This window comes from Chiloscyllium plagiosum, chromosome 35, assembly GCF_004010195.1.
Source record: "Chiloscyllium plagiosum isolate BGI_BamShark_2017 chromosome 35, ASM401019v2, whole genome shotgun sequence".
NCBI lineage: Eukaryota > Metazoa > Chordata > Chondrichthyes > Orectolobiformes > Hemiscylliidae > Chiloscyllium > Chiloscyllium plagiosum.
The window spans coordinates 14,202,971-14,213,334 of record NC_057744.1 but is presented as its reverse complement, the minus strand read 5'-3'; positions in this window follow the sequence as shown (position 1 = coordinate 14,213,334).

Below are 10,364 nucleotides of genomic sequence, written 5' to 3'. Positions count from 1 at the left end.
GACTGTTTGATTCACTTCTGTTCTCAACTGAACCAGTCTCAGATTGATCTCTTTCTTCACTATCTCCCAGAATCTTCCTCTGTGATTTGAAATTTTTCCTGTCCTCCATCTTGGATTACCCAGAATCTTCCTCTGTGATTTGACATTTTTCATGATGTCAATACTTATTACGCCAAGTTCACTCGCTTCCATATCATTCTCCACAGTAAACACTGATGCAAAATTCTCACTTAGTATCTCCCCCATCTCCTGCGATTCCATGCATAGATGGTCTTGCTGATCTTTCAGCAGCCCTATTGTCTCCCTAGTTACTCTTCTTTCCCTAATGTAGAACTCCTCTGGATTCTCCATAACCCTATTTGCCAAAGCTATCTCATGTCTCCTTTGTTTTAATTTGTTCTTGGAATGTGACTATCTCTGCCATGGCCTGCATTTACTGCACATTCCCAATACCCTGAAAAGACGGTGCTGAGCTGTCAATTTGAAAAGCTATGCAAGTTCTCTCACAACGCTGTTAAAGAACTGGAAATAAAATGTCAGTGATTGTGCAGATGTGTGAATAGAGGTTACTGACAGGTTCATCCAAAGACAACTGACAGGCAGACGGATAGATTCAGTGGGAGAGAAAGGGATTTGTAGGGAAGAATAATGGCAATGGTTTCAATCTTTGCAAAATTTTTCTCCAAGGAACTTGCTGCTCCTCCAGTACTGGAGGTTTGACAAGCAGTCTGACAATTTAGAGACAGAGAGATAACCTTCAGGTAAACCCAGATGTCATATGCAGACATGTTGAAATTGAAGCTGTGATTCTGAGGGATAATGCTGAGGGTAGTATGTGGAAGATGACAAATAGCAGGAGGCTAAGGATAGATTTAAAGGTGCAATTGACATAATGTTACAAAAGAAGAAAAGTAATTATAAACTACTTTCTCTTTGAGCTGATAGATCAAAATAGAAGTCCGACCACCCTGAACAATGGTGAAGATGCTTTGGAAAATGGGATGGTCAAGAAGGATGAGGAGTGATAATTTAGTACGGTCACAGTCACAAAGAATGAGACACTGAAATTAGCTGTTTTGGTACTGACACATAGGCAGAAATCTGAACAGAGAAATGCAAAAATGGTGTTCAGGAAAGATGAGTATGCATTTGGGAGCCAACTGCAGGTTCAAGGACTTGAGATGAGAAGGAATAGTTGGAGATGGAGTAATAATTTACAAATATGGAAGGATGAAGGGCTGATCTTTGTGGGGGGTCTTTTTGTGACTTCAAATTTGAACAAAATGTGGCTCAAAATAATTCTCCTGAATGAATAAAATATTAGCGCAACACCAAGATACACACCATAAATTGAGATTATGCTGATCAAATTCTATTCCACCCAGTTTGTGTGTTCAGTCAAATCATTGTGAGAAGATGCAAATTAGTGGCTGGGTATTCCTCTCAGACAGGGCAAGAAAATAAGTAGAAAACCTGTCCTCGTGCACCTCAGATGTCTGATTAATAACAGTATCTTGAAAGTAGATGGCTTGACCATTTGTTTTCTCAATCACAGATTCAACCCAGGAGGAAATAAATAGTGAAAAATAATTTAACATAAAACTTGAAACCTTTATTCTTTGCATTGTTTTACAGAAATGAAAGTGTTCGAGATAAAAACTTCACTGCTGCATTCTCCATGGCAATGTATCAACCATCAAAGACAACTTACCAACCAGTCAGCATCCATTTCTCATACAGTATACTGTTATGAATGGGTGAGTAGAGATGACGTTTTTTCTCTTTTTTTAAAACACATCTTGGTCAGTAACAACAATTTTTATTTTTTAGCACATAGCTGTCACAATGGCAGGTTAAATAAGTGGCAACAAATGAAGGTTGAATTTTGAAGAAAGGTCATGAAATATTAACTCTGCTTTATCTCCACAGATGCTGCCAGACCTGCTGAGTTTTTCCAGAAATTTTTGCTTTTGTTTCTGACTTCAGCATCCTCAGTTCTTGGAGCTTGGAGCAGATGGAGCTTGTTCATTTTATTAACAAGAATAGAAAAGCAGAATACTTTTTTAAAAGGCACAAGACTTATAAAAGCTGACGTTCAGAAAGATTAGGTGTACTTACACAAGGAAAAAAGGAAATTAGCATGCAGGTACAACAAACAATTAGGCAGACAAATTACAGGCTACCCTTTATTGTAAGAGGATTGCAATATTAGGACACTCTCCTCTGATTGTACAGGAACTTGATGAAACCACACCTGGAGTACCATGCACAGTCTTCGTCTCCACATTTTAAAACAAGATGTACTTGTAATTGAGGTGATATAACAAAGATTGATCCCTGGGGAGAGATCTCTGTTTTATGATAAGACATTGAGTAGATTGTGTCTTCTGGACAATGAGAGATGATTGCATTGAAACAGAAAAGATTTGAAGGTGCTTGATAGAGTATCCATGGAGAGGTTGTTTTCTCCAATTGGGGAATTTGGGATTAAAGTGAAATACTGCAGGCAAATTTTTAATCTCAAATGGAATCAAAAGACATTCAGAATGAGAGGGGATGTGGGGGTAAAGCTGAACAAAAAATTGTATCAAATGGCAGATCAGAATTAAGCAAGACCTGCAATGGTCTATTCCTGCTCCGAGTTTTTAAGTTTGTAGCAAAGATATTTTTAAGCCATTTCACCCACAACTTGCAGATTTGCACTGCTAAGAAAAAAATATGGTCACCTTGCATTTAGGTACCCATAATTTTACAGTGTAAGTGGTCAGAGGTCACACACATAGCAGTACAGTCCAGCTGACTGATCTGGAACGGCTCCTAATCCCTATTTGACACTTTTCTAGTAACCTCACCAAGGTCAAGAATGAATCAACAAGGGAATGATCATGCAATAATAACAGGTGCAAACTGTGTTATTAATCATTATTCAATTTCAATTTAACTGACTTCTGCTGTAGTTATAGTCCAATCCATTATACAAATACTCACTGTTACCAATATGCAACTGGCTGTACATATGAAACAATTTATTCAACACATCCTTGTTGAAAATATGTCACTCATGAACAATGACCTCAATGAAATTTTTGTTGTTTCTCTTAAAGGTAGGTACAAATGATGAAATTTTAGCTATCATATTGTCACCATTCATGTAATGAAGAATATTTCAAAGCAACAAACTACATCATCAAAAAATAGAAAAGTAAAGTATAATAGCCCTTGCAGTCACAGCAAACTTAAGAAGGCATAAAATTTGTGTCATTACACCATATCAGTTTACATGGCATTATGCTGACTTCCATTTATTTTTCATTTTCTGACAACCAAACTTGCTGTTTTTCCAAATTTTTTGTCAGGAACGATTTCAGATCTTTATTACATATCGTCCAAAGAATGAATAGAATAATAAATAAGTGTTGAACACCTTTAGGTAAGTCTTTTTTTTAAACAACAATTTATATGCTTTTAATTTCTATTTACCTTTAAATCTGTACAGTCAGTTCTGGCATGTTTTGAAAAGACATTCTGAATGAACTATTGCTAAACATATGCAGAATCACAGCAGATGTCAACAGATCGTGTTCACATAAGGTGGGAAAGCAGTTCAAGTGATTATCACACAACCTTCATTTATTCTTTGTTATTTGTACCAGCAGAAGTTTTGAAAGTCATTCTCTTTCGAAGTTGGCTACAATATACGAATGTACAAATTAGGAGCACAAGTAGGCCATTTGGTACTTTGAACCTGCTCCACCATTCAATAAGATTGTGCCTGAACTGTTTGTGTTTTGAAATCCGCATTCTCATCTACTCCGAGTAACCTTGGATTCCACCGCCGAAAAAAAATCCAATTTACCTCCACCACAGGTTTCCAAACATGCAAAAGATATTAAACTTGTGAACTTCATCTGATCTATCTCCAAACCATTTACATTCTTCCCTAAAAAAACAGACCAAAACTGTACAATTTTTCTTTTATTCAGTAATGGAATTTGGCATTGCTGGCTGGCCAACATTTATTGCCCATCCCTAGTTGCCCTAGAGAAAGTGGTGGTTAGCTGCTTTTCAGAACCACTGCAGCCCACCTGCTGTGGGTTGACCCACATTACCATTAGTGAGAGAATTCCAGGATTTTGAACCAGCAACAGTGAAGAACTTATCTGTAAGAAAAATAGGGTGGTTGTGAGAGGGGATTTTAACTTTCCAAACACTGACTGGGACTGCCATACTGTTCAGGATTTAGATGGAGAGGAATTTGTTAAGTGCGTACAAGACAATTTTCTGATTCAGTATGTGGATGTACCTACTAGAGAAGGTGCAAAACTTGACTTACTCTTGGGAAATAAGGCAGGGAAGGTGACTGAGGTGCCAGTGGGGGAGCACTTTGGGGCCAGCAACCATAATTCTATTAGATTTAAAATAATGATGGAAAAGGATAGACCAGATCTAAAACTTGAAGTTCTAAATTGGAGAAAGCCAATTTTGACGGTATTAGGCAAGATCTTTCAAAAGCTGATTGGGGGCAGTTGTTCGCAGATAAAGGGACGTCTGGAAAATGGGAAGCCTTCAGAAATGAGATAACGAGAATCCAGAGAAAGTATATTCCTGTTAGGATGAAAGGAAAGGCAGGTAGGTATAGGGAATGCTGGATGACTAAAGAAATTGAGGGTTTAGTGAAGAAAAAGAAGGCAGCATATGTAAGGCATAGACAGGATAAATCGAGTGAATCCTTAGAAGAGTATAAAGGAAATAGGAGTATACTTAAGAGCGAAATCTGGAAGGCAAAGAGAGGACATGAGATAGCTTTGGCAAATAGAATTAAGGAGAGTCCAAAGAGCTTTTACAAATACATTAAGGACAAAAGGGTAACTAAGGAGAGAATAGGGCCCATCAAAGTTCAGTGAGGTGGCCTTTGTGTGGAGCCGCAGAAAATGGGGGAGATACTAAATGAGTATTTTACATCAGTATTTACTGTGGAAAAGGATATGGAAGATAATGACTGTAGGAAAATAGATAGTGACATCTTGCAAAATGTTCAGATTACAGAGGAGAAAGTGCTGGATGTCTTGAAACGGTTAAAGGTGGATCAATCCCCAGGACCTGATCAGGTGTACCCGAGAACTCTGTGGGAAGCTAGAGAAGTGATTGCTGGGCTTCTTGCTGAGATATTTGTATCATCGATAGTCACAGGTGAAGTGCCGGAAGACTGGATATTGGCAAACGTGGTGCCACTGTTTAAGAAGGGCGGTAAAGACAAGCCAGGGAACTATAGACCGGTGAGCAGGACTTATACACTTAATGGTAAGGTCATAGAGAGTGTTGCTGAACAAAGAGACCTTGGATTGCAGGTTCATAGCTCCTTGAAATTGGAGTCACAGGTAGATAAGATAGTGAAGACAGCGTTTGGTATGCTTTCCTTTATTGGTCAGAGTATTGAGTACAGGAGTTGGGAGGTCATGTTGTGGCTGTACAGGACATTGGTTAGGCCACTGTTGAAATATTGCATGCAATTCTGGTCTCCTTCCTATCTGAAACATGCTGTGACACTTGAAAGGGTTCAGAAATGATTTACAAGGATGTTGCCAGGGTTGGAGGATTTGAGCTATAGGGAAAGGCTGAACAGGCTGGGGATGTTTTCCCTGTCGCGTCAGAGGCTGAGGTGTGATTTTATAGAGGTTTACAAAATGATGAGGGGCATGGATAGCGTAAATAGGCAAAGTCTTTTCCCTGGGGTCGGGGAGTCAAGAACTAGAGGGCTTGGTTTAGGGTGAGAGGGGAAAGATATAAAAGAGACCTACGGGGCAACTTTTTCACACAGAGGGTGGTATGTGTATGGAATGAGCAGCCGGAGGAAGTGGAGGAGGCTGGTACAATTGCAACATTTAAGAGGCATTTGGGTGGGTATATGAATAGGAATGATTTGGAGGGAATGGGCCGGTTGCTGGCAGGTGCGACTGGATTGGGTTAGGATATCTGGTCAGCATGGACAGGTTGCACCGAAGGGTCTGTTTCCATGCTGTACATCTCTATGACTCTAAATGACGATATATTTCAAAGCCAGGATGGTGTGTGGTGTGGAGGGGAATTTGAAGGTGGTGGTGTTCCCACTTATCCACTGCCCTTTTTCTTACAGATGGAAGTGGTCGTGCATTTGGAAGGTGTTGTCTGAGGATCTTGCTATGGTGAATTTCTATGGTGCATTAGTACACACTGCAGATACCTAGCATCAATGGTGGAGGGAGTGAATGTTTGTGGATGTAGTGCCAATTAAGTGGGCTACTTTTTCCTGGATGATGTCAAGCATCTTGAGTGTTGTTGGAGCTGCACTCATCCAGGCAGGTGGGGAATATTCCATCACACTCCTGACTAGTGTCTTGTAGATGTGGACAGGCTTTGGGGAATCAGGAATCTGACCTACTCTTGTCGCCATTGCATTTAGGTGTTGAGAGTCCAGTTGACCTTCTGGTCAATGATAATCCTCAGGATGTTGATAATGGGAGAATTCAGTGAAGGTAACACCATTGAATGTTAATGGGTGGTGGTTAGATTGTTTCTTATTGGTCATTCGCATTTGTGTGATGTGAATGTTACTAGCCACTTGTCATCCCAAGGCTGGATATTATACAGATGCTGTTGCATTTGAACATGGACTATTCCAGTATCTGAGGAGTCGCAAACAGTGATGCAATTATTACTGAACATCCCCACTTCTGACCTTATGATGGAGGGAAGATCATTGATGAAGCAGCTGAAAATGGTTGGGCTTAAGAACTACCCTGAGGAACTCATACAGAGATGTCCTGGAGATGAGATGACCTCCAACAACTATGATCATGTTCCTATTTGTCAAGTATGACTCCAACCACGTGACAGTTTTCCTTCTAATACCCATTGATTCCAATTTTGCTGGGACTGCTTGATGCCACACTTGGTCAATTGCAGCCTTGATGTCTATGGCTATCACACTCACCTCAGCTCTGAAATTCAATTCTTTTGTCTATATTTGAACCAAGGCTGTAATGAGGACAGGAGCTGAGTGGTCCCAGTGGAACCAAAACTGGGCGTCGCTGAGCAGGTGCTGCTTGACAGCTCGATTGATGACACTTTCCATCAATTTACTGATGATCGAGAATAAAGTGATGAGGTGGTAATTGGCTAGGACATAATTGAGGTGGTTATTGTTCAGGACATACCTGAACAATTTTCCACATTGTCGGGTAGGTGTCAATGTTGTGATTGTACTGAGACAGTTTGGCTAAGAGGGTGGCAAGTTCTGGACCACCAGGCTTAAATATGCAGCTAATTGGGCCAGATTAAGTTTTTTCAGAAGGTCCTAAACTCTGTCAAATCTAGATGAGCACATGAGTTAGCTGTGTAGCTGAATTGGGATGCCAGGTAAATTAAGAGTAAAGAATTTGGAATTGCTGGGGGAATTGTCTAGAGGCAGTCAGTACTAGTGAATTACAATATATAGCTATATCGAATTTTAAATTTGTATTGCATTTTACAAACGTGATAGCAAAATACTTAGGAACGTAGGGATCACATGACTTGACAATAAGGACTTACCTGTATCCAAATAAATGGCTGCTGCTAAGGTCAGCCCACATCCATGGGGATAAGAGTTAAGTATACTTTTGGAACTGACCTAAACTGTCCCTTTGAAATTTTCAGCCTCACACAAACTTATTTCAGGTGGTAAGTAGAGAAAGTGAATATTGTGTGACCACCAATGAGCCTAAGTCCCAGGAGTGGATCACGTGAAGAGCATTGTGTTATGAAGGAAGCAAGAATAACTAAATATGAGTCGCATGGTTGTTTATCTTAGGCAAAGCAGGAAGGTTTAAAACATTTTATTAATCCAGAATGATCGTACCAGAAAATCCAGGGCTCATGCTGGCAGATTTCCGAGCACATCTAAATGTTAAATGTATTACTTCTTGACCAACAGGAATGACAACTTTGTTTTAACTTGAAGTCTAAAGCACACAAACAGGTAGTACAGCTCAGCTGACCTTTTCAGGCTTTTCATATGAACTTTATACACATTTTGATCTCAACAATACGTTAAGCAGGTTCCATATTGTGAGTATATCTCCGGGTGAATAAGTTTCTCCTGAATTTTCTAGTAAGTTTATCAGTAAAATACAACTATCTTGCATATCATTAGTAATTAGTGGATTAACCTACTCACAAAAAATGGGAATGCTATGCAATGTTACTATCCTCCTTATTCTGCCACTGTAGTTATTTATATAAAAGCTCATCCTTTACTTATCTTTCAAGATTTGTGGTTTTGCATTTTAAATTTCAGTTGTTAAGGAGTCTTTCACTCCCAATTTCAGGTTTGGTGGCATTAGCATTGTTTCTCCCACTTCAGCAAGTTCCCATGTCATATAACTATCAGCCTCAGAAGTCACATGACACCAGGTTACAGTCCAACAGGTTTATTTGAGATCATATGCTTTTGGAGCTGATGAATGATCTGATCTGAAATGTTGACTTCACTGCCTGGTTTGCTGTGTTCTTCCTGCCTCCTGTTTGTCTTCTTTGGATTCCAGCATTTTTTTTGTCTCTGACCAGATCAGTTTGTAATTCCCCATCTTTTGTCTTATTCCCTTCTTAAACAGTGGAGTTACAATAATGATTAATGAGTCCTCTGGGACCTTCCCTGACGCCAGTGATTCCTGAAAGATCACCACTATCTCATTCATCTTCAGCAGTGGCTGTTAACACTGTTGCCTCACATCACCAGGAGCCCGGGTTAGACTCCACCCGCATGTGATTGTGTGGAGTTTGCACATTCTCCCCATGTCTGTCGGTTTCCTCCCACATCTGAAAATGCGCAGGTAGATGAACTGGCTGTGCTAAATTGCCCATAGTGTTCAGGGATGCATAGATTAGGTACATTAGTCAGGGGAAATGTAATGATGAATTGGCTATGCTAAATTGCTCAGTGATATGTAGATGAGAAGCATTACTCAGGGGAAATGTAGAGTAATACAGTAGGAAAATGAGTCTGGGTAGTTGCTCTTCAGAGGGTCAGTATGAACTTGTTGAGCCAAATGGCCTATTTCCACACTGTCGCAATTCTTAAAAAAAAACAAACACTGGGGTGAATTTCATTTGGTCCAGGTGATTTATCCACCTTCATATCTTTGTTTTTCTAGTATTCTACTTGGTGATGGCATCCACCTGCACCTATGCCCCCAAATCCCTTGAATTTTTGGTGTTACTCATGTTTACCAACTTGCATATTAACACAAATATTTTTTTTATTCCCCATTATCTCTCATCCATCCCAATGTTGTGAAGCACTTCTATGTTCTGTGTGGTTTCCTCCAGCATTTATAGTGGTTTGTCTCTGCTGCTTCCGGTTGTCCATTTCAGCTGTCTGCAGCAGTGGCTGGTATATTGGGTCCAGGTTGATGTGTTTGTCGATGAGTGCTATGCCTCTAGGAATCCCCTGGCTGTTCTGTTTGACTTGTCCTATAAATAGTAGTGTTGTCCCTGTTGAACTCATGTTGCTTGTCATCTGTGTGGCTAAGTATAGCTGGTTGTGTCGTTTTGTGGCATGGGATTCTGTACACTCAGTTTTGCTCATACTGGGATATCAAGTCCTTTGCCCTGGCTTTTAAGCTGCACATGACTTCTGTCAGTCAGTTGCCTTGTCCTTCCTTTAGAGCTTCTTTCTCCTACACAAGAACTCTTGCTACAGCTCCTGAATTACTCTCACCTGTGCTGTTCCACTCTTTTCTGCCAGCTCCTCCCTTGTGCAGGTGTGTAAAGGCAACTAGAGGCAATACTGTTACATTTGATTCTGTGAATACTATTCACCAGTGATGCAAGTTAGGTGTTCTAGACCCAGCCATCTTCAGCTGCACTAATTACTTGCCCCTCAAAAGGTCAGATGCTTGCTGCTGATTGGCAGAACACGTTCAAATGCTACAAGATTTGGATAATATCCAGACTTAGGCTAACACTAACAAATAGTCACATCTCTTGCCATTCAATGGTATCACTAAATCACTGAACCCCCATTATCAACTAAAAAATACATTCCTGGAAAAGCTAGGCAGCATGTGATGAGAAATCAAGAGAATTTAGGTCTGTTGACCCTCCTTCAGAATTGTTATGTTAAAGAACTTGTCATCAATTTCATTATGTCTCTTGTACTAAATTTTTCAGTACAAGCAGCATAGGGAAATTGACATGATCAACTTGACAGAACACGATACTATTAACTGTCCTATACAAGCCAAACCTGTGGTTTAAACTTGAATTCGACTTCCACCTTTTGGCTCTTAACACTGTCACTGCAAGATCACTGGTTTCAGCTCACCACTGAACTATTTCCCTGAATT